Source organism: Triticum urartu, chromosome 2, assembly GCF_003073215.2.
Source record: "Triticum urartu cultivar G1812 chromosome 2, Tu2.1, whole genome shotgun sequence".
NCBI lineage: Eukaryota > Viridiplantae > Streptophyta > Magnoliopsida > Poales > Poaceae > Triticum > Triticum urartu.
In genome coordinates, this window is record NC_053023.1 from 136,572,337 (window position 1) to 136,580,324 (window position 7,988).

Below are 7,988 nucleotides of genomic sequence, written 5' to 3' on the forward strand. Positions count from 1 at the left end.
AAACAAAACTAACTCGATTACATGATGAATCTCATCCAACCCATCACCGTCCAGCAAGCCTACGAAGAGATTACTTACTCCCGATGGTGATCATCATGAAATTGGTGATGGAGGATGGTTGGTGATGATGATAACGATGAACCCCACTCTCCGGGGCCTAGAACGGACTCCAGATCTGGCCTCCCGATGAAAAACAGGAGGTGGTAGCGGCTCCATACCATGAAACACGATGAAACTTTCTCTCCTCTTTTTATCAGGAAATGGGAATTTATAGTATCCAGATTAGGGTTAGAGGAGCCACGAGGGCCCCACAACCACCAGGGCGCGCCTGGGGGTTAGGCGCACCCTGGTGCCTTGTGGGCACAGGGTGCCCCCCTCCAATGGGCCTTGGTTCCAATATTCCTCATATATTCCATAAAAAATCTTCAAAAAGTTTCGTCCAATTCCGAGAACTTTTATTTCTGCACAAAAACAACACCATGGTAGTTCTGCTGAAAACAACGTCAGTCCGGGTTAGTTTCATTCAAATCATGCAAATTAGAGCCCAAAACAAGAGCAAGAGTGTTTGGAGAAGTAGATACGACACAGACATATCAACTCCTCCAAGCTTAACTCATTGCTTGTCGTCAAGCAATTCAGCTGACAAACTGAAAGTGATAAAGAAAAACTTTTACGAACTCTTTTCTTCTTGTGTTATATATATATATATGCTTAAACAATACTCAGGCTTTCAGCAAAAATTATAACTAACCATGTAGATAATAACTCTTTGAAATTATATTCACTCATATCAATGGCATAATAACTAGCGAGCAATAATAAAATATTTCAAATGACAACACTTTGTCAAAACAATCATGATATAATATGACAATAATGGCATCTCGCTAGCCCTTTCTGATACCGCAAAACATAAATGCAGAGCAGCTCCAAAGTTCAAGAAGCGACTAAACATTGTAATTCATGGTAGAAGAGATCTTGTCATGATGCACACAACATTAACTATACACAATGCATGAGAACGACAATAGTGCTCTCAGGACTGGTGCTTGCTTAAGAAGGTGATGACTCAATAATAAAAGTAAAATAACATAAAAGCAAATAGATATGCCCTTCGTAGAGGGAAGCAGGGATTTACAGAGGTGCTAGAGCTCATAGCTTAAATTAGAGATAAATATAATTTTGGGCTGTGTACCTTTCCTGTCAATGTTACAACCAAGAGTTTTCAATATCTTCCATGCTAAACACATTAGCGATGGTTCCCAAGCGGTAAAAGTAAAGTTTACTCCCCATCCACCAACAAACACAAGCCATGGCTAGCCGAATCCTCGGGTGCCCTCCGTACCAACAATAGTCCAGGGGAGTTTGCTTTAACATTTGCAATTTTAATCATGGGACTGGGCATCCCGATTACCGGCCCCTCTCATGCAAGGACGAGTGAATAAACACTCATCATGAGAATAACCCGCTTAACATGGAGGATACTGACCACCCCCTATCACTCCATGAGCGGTACAGGCACACAAAACAGGTGTTCATTTGAATAGTTAGAGGTGGCACATGCAAATTTACTTGGAACGACAGAGTAATACCACATATAGGTAGGTATAGTGGACTCATCTGGAATAACTTTGATTTAAGGATTTGGATGCACAAGCAGCATTCCCACTTAGTATAGGCGAAGGCTAGCAAAAAGGTTAGGAAGCAACCAGCTAGAGAGTGAAAACGGTCATAAACATGTGTTGTGAATAATTAACATTGAATACTAGCATGAGTAGGATATAAATACCATGAATATAAATATCGTGGTGGCTATGTTAGTTTTGAATCAACTACATGTGTGAACATGTGCCAAGTCAAGCCACTTGAAACATTCGGAGGAGGATACCATATCATCATACTACATCACAACCATTTTAATTCAGGTTAACATCTAAGATAAATCATTATCCACTCCTAACTACTTAAGCATGACATGAGCAACTATAATCTAATTTTTTATCATAACAAGATGAATCATGGATACTGAATTAAACATATTTACAAAAACAAAAACAAGTTGAGTTCATACCCGCCTTTCCTTGCCACAGTCACTTCATCAAATATCGTCATTATTGCCTTTCACTTGCACGAACGAATGATATGAAAATAATAATAGTGCAAGAGTGTGATGGACTAAGCTGGAATCTGCAAACATTTTATTCAAAGGAGGAGACAAGGTAATGCGGCCTCTTTGTTAGATCAACAATTATGCATATGAGAGCCACTCATCATTTTCATCGCGGTCTTCTCCTTAGTACGACTCAACAAAGGAAAATAATTTCAGAGAAACACTCTGAAATATTGTTGGAGTTTTTGTTTTTTCTCGAAGAAAACAATTTAAAGGAAGAAAAGCAAAAATGAGAAAAAATATTTACACGGGAAAGCTCCCAACAAGCAAAAGAAGAAACATGAGATATTTTTGGGTTTCCTTTAATTGTACAACTAATTTAAACTAGAAAGAAAAACCGGAAACAAGCGAGAAATATTATTTTGGATTTTCTCAAAGTTTTTCAAACACACAAGAAGAAAACAAGAAAATAAAACTAACATAGATTATATAATAAAAAAGTATGAACACCGAAGATTGGAATGAAATGTGTGAACATGAATGTAATGTCGGTGGGAAATACGTACTCCCCCAAGCTTAGGATTTCGCCTAGCTTGGTATCACCACCGCTGGTCTGGGTAATAATCAAAGTGGTAGCTCGTGGAGGCTCTCGGTGCCTCCGCCTCGGCCCGATGAGTGGCTTCTACTGCTGCATTGTACTCGTGCACCTCGCTCTCATGAATGTATAATATCTTTGTTTTCTATGATTTGGTGTCAGAGTCCCACACCGAGCTTGCCCTTGGCTCAATGTAAGCCTGTCGTATCGAGCTATCATTCGACGATGCCCCCGTGGACCTCCTCCCAAAGAGGTTCATTTTTGTACGTACAAATTTCCAAAAATTTTGGGCCACAAAATGATGTCAACAAATTTCACAAGATTGATAACAACTACTCATATGGATATCTAGAGGCTATATCAAGCTTCCAAACTACTTGGAACTCAAAGTATTCAACATGCAAGCTCATTTTTAGTAGCACCAAGAGTAGATAATTACTCAAAATATAAACCACCAAAGCAAAAACTAATTGGAGCAATGGAGGAGTCACATACCAAGTAGCAATCCTCCAAAACAATTTTCAAAATGGAGCTCTGATCAAAGAGATCAAAAATCTCAGCTTTGGGAGCAAGAGCACGAGAGAGAGAGAGAGCTAGAGTGAATTGTTTCTAGAGCTAAGAGACAAAGTGGGCTAAAGAGGTAAGTGAGCGGGTCCTTGTGGGGCCCACAACCCACTAGGGCACATCCAGGGGCATAGGCGTGCCCTGGTGCCTCGTAGGCACCTCCCTAGGGTGGTTTCAATGCTAAAAAACTTAAATATTCAGTAAAAATTCATGTAAATATTTCAGGTCATTTTGAGCACTTTCATTTTTGGGTACCTTTTTTATTGCACGGATAATTAGAAAACAGGATGTTCATGACATTTTATTGCATTTAACTAAAAATATAGAAAATGAAAGGTAGGGACATAAGGTTGTGCTTACTAAATTCATCGACCACATACCTTTCGAAAATAATCCATTAATAAGGTTGATCAAGTCTTATCAACAACCACTTTCGATTAGCATGAACCCGAAGAATCTTTGTAAAACACTAAGGTACCTCAACGGGGATAAGCATATCCCCTACAATAAGTATTTCATATTTCTTTTTGGTAGTAGGAAGACGAAGTTGAAAACTTCCAATAGTAAGTGTCAGAGTTTTTCCAATAACATTAATACCATTCACTTGAAATTATTTCTTCGGAAAGTGCATCCTATTCTCATTACCATTGATATGAAAAGTGACCTTGCTTTCATTGTAATAAATAACAGCCCCTATACCACCTTTTTCCTTCATACATTTGTTTGCTTCTTGCATATCTTTAGGACTGGGAAATAAAATACCCCTTTTTCTTCGGAGTGGGTTTAGGCGGTGGTTCAGGAAGTGTCCAATCATTATCATTCTTTAATATATTATTCAATAATGCTTCCGCTTGTTCAATAGTTTGTTCCCTGAAAACTCAACCAACACAACTATCTAGGCAATCCTTAGAAGCATCCGTTAGTCCATTAGAGAAGATATCAAGTATTTCATTTTTCTTGAGAGGATGATCATGCAAATCATTAAGTAATTGGAGAAGCCTCCCCCAAGCTTGTGGGAGATTCTCTTCTTCAATTTGCACAAAGTTAAATATTTCCTGTAAGACAACTTGTTTCTTATGAGCAGGAAAATATTTTTCGGAGAGGAAATAAATCATATATGGGGGACTACGCACACAACCAGGAGCAAGAGTATTCCACCAAGTCTTAGCATCACCTTTAATGAGAAAGCAAATAACTTAAGAATATAGTAATAATGATTTTTTCCTCATGAGTAAACAAGGTGGTTATATCATTTAATTAAGTGAGATGTACCACAACAGTTTCAGTTTCATAGCCATGAAAAGGATCAGACTCAACCAAAGTGATTAACTCAGGATCGACAAAGAATTCATAATCCTTATCCGTAATAAAAATAGGTGAAGTAGAGAACTTAGGATCATATTTCATTCTAGCATTCAAGAATTTTTCTTTCAACTTGCATAATAATTTCTTAAGATCATCTCCATCCTTACAAGCAAGAAAATCTCTAGCTACTTCCCCATCCATAACATAACCCTTAGGTATTTCAGGCAATTCATATCTAGGAGCACTAGTTACAATAGGTGAATCATAATTTTCAGTTTCAATAATTTCATCAACTTCAGTAATTTCATCAGTTTCAGCATTCTCAATTTCTTTAGCTTTAGCAATTTGTTCTTCAAGAAATTCACCTAGTGGCACAGTATTATCAAATAAAGTACTAGCATCATCAATAGAATCATTCCTAGAATCATGCGTAGCAGAAGTGGCATCATCAATTACTTGCAACATATCAAAAATAATAGCAGGTTGCGGTGTTGCAAGCTAACTTAAAACAGATGGTGAATCAAGTGCAGAGCTAGATGGCAGTTCCTTACCTCCCCTCGTCTTAGAGGGAACGGTCTTGGTTCTATCGTCCTTAAGATTCTTCATAGTGATCAACAAATATATCTATGCTCCCCGACAACGGCGTCACAAAAAGGTCTTGATAACCCACAAGTATAGGGGATCGCAACAATTTTCGAGGGTAGAGTATTCAACCCAAGTTTATTGATTCGACACAAGGGAAGCCAAAGAATATTTCTAAGTATTAGCAGTTGAGTTGTCAATTCAACCACACTTGGAGACTAAATATCTATAGTAGAGTGATCAATAACATAGTAGTATGATGATTTGATAGCGATAGTAACAATAGTAATAGTGACAGTAACATCGGTAGCAGTAATTTTGTAGCAGTTATACAGTAGCAGTAACAATAGTAACTTAGCAAAGATCAATATATGAAAATCTCTTAGGCATTGGATCGGTAATTTCATTGGATAATGTTCATCTTATAACAGTCATAACCTAGGGCGACATAGAACTAGCTCCAATTCATCAATGTAATGTAGGCATGTATTCCGTATATATTAGTACCTGCTTATGAAAAAGAACTTGCGTGACATCTTTTGTCCTACCCTCCCGTGGTCGCTGATTGATACATCTCCAACGTATCTATAATTTTTGATTGTTCCATGCTATTATATTACTATTATATTATCTCTTTTGGATGTTTGTGGGCTTTATTATGCACTTTTATATTATTTTTGGGACTAACCTATTAACCTAGAGCCCAGCGCCAGTTTCTGTTTTTTCCTTGTTTTAGAGTATCGCAGAAAAGGAAAATCAAACGGAGTCCAATTGACCTGAAACTTCACGAAACTTATTTTAGGACCAGAAGAAGCCCATGGAGTATCGAAGATGGACCAGAAGAGTCCCGGGCTGCCCACGAGGGTGGGGGGCGCGCCACCCTGCCTCGTGGACAACTCGGAGGTCCAACGACGTACTTCTTCCTCCCATATATACCCATACACCCTAAAAACTTTTAGGAGCACAATAGATCAGGAGTTCCGCCGCCAGAAGCCCCCGTAGCCACCGAAAACCAATCTAGACCCGTTCCGGCACCCTGCCAGAGGGGGAATCCCTCTCCGGTGGCCATCTTCATCATCCCGACGCTCTCCATGATGAGGAGGGAGTAGTTCTCCCTCGGGGCTGAGGGTATGTACCAGTAGCTATGTGTTTGATCTCTCTCTCTCTCTCTCGTGTTCTTGAGGTGGTACGATCTTGATGTATCGCGAGGCTTTGCTATTATAGTTGGATCTTATGATGTTTCTCCCCCTCTACTCTCTTGTAATTGATTGAGTTTTCCCTTTGAAGTTATCTTATCGGATTGAGTCTTTAAGGATTTGAGAACACTTGATGTATGTCTTGCGTGGGATACCCGTGGTGACAATGGGGTATTCTATTGATCCACTTGATGTATGTTTTGGTGATCAACTTACGGGTTCCGCCCATGAACCTATGCATAGGGGTTGGCACACGTTTTCGTCTTGACTCTCTGGTATAATCTTTGGGGCACTCTTTGAAGTACTTTGTGTTGGTTTGAATAGATGAATCTGAGATTGTGTGATGCATATCGTATAATCATACCCGTGGATATTTGAGGTGACATTGGAGTATCTAGGTGACATTAGGGTTTTGGTTGATTTGTGTCTTAAGGTGTTATTCTAGTACGAACTCTATGATAGATTGAATGGAAAGAATAGCTTTATGTTATTTTACTACGGACTCTTGAATAGATCGATCAGAAAGGATAACTTTGAGGTGGTTTCGTACCCTACCATAATCTCTTCGTTCGTTCTCCTCTATTAGTGACTTTGGAGTGACTCTTTGTTGCATGTTGAGGGATAGTTATATGATCCAATTATGTTATTATTGTTGAGAGAACTTGCACTAGTGAAAGTATGAACCCTAGGCCTTGTTTCAACGCATTGCAATACCGTTTGTGCCCACTTTTATAATTAGTTACCTTGCTGTTTTTATATTTTCAGATTACAAAAACCTATATCTACCATCCATATTGCACTTGTATCACCATCTCTTCGTCGAACTAGTGCACCTATACAATCTACCATTGTATTGGGTGTGTTGGGGACACAAGAGACTCTTTGTTATTTGGTTGCAGGGTTGCTTGAGAGAGACCATCTTCATCCTACGCCTCCCACAGATTGATAAACCTTAGGTCATCCACTTGAGGGAAATTTGCTACTGTCGTACAAACCTCTGCACTTGGAGGCCCAACAATGTCTACAAGAAGAAGGTTGTGTAGTAGACATCAAGCTCTTTTCTGGCGCCGTTGCCGGGGAGGTGATTGCTTGAAGGTATATCTTTAGATCTTTCAATCGAATCTTTTTGTTTCTTGTTTATCACTAGTTTAGCTTGTAAAAGAAAACTATAAAAAATGGAACTGAGTTTACCTCATACGCTTCATCTTTTTAATATCTTTTGTGAGTATGATGGGAAGGAAAATTGTGCCAAAGTGTTAGAAGAAGAATGCATTAAAATGTTTGGCACTAAATCTTTGAATGATGAGCATGATTGCAATGTTGTTAGTATGAATTCTTTGAATATCCATGATGCTAATGATATGCAAAGCCACAAGCTTGGGGATGCTATGTTTGATGAAGATGATATTTTTTGTCCCCCAAGTTTTGATGAGAAAATTTATTATGATGAAAGCATGCCTACTATTTATGATGATTATATTGATGAAAGTGGATTTGGAGAGGTCATGACTTTATTTAGTGATGAATGCACTATTTCGGAAGAGGTTCCAATTGATTATGAGAACAAAGTTGCTACCTATGATGATTATTGTGATGACATGTATCCTATAAAGATTAATGATAACCATGAAACTTG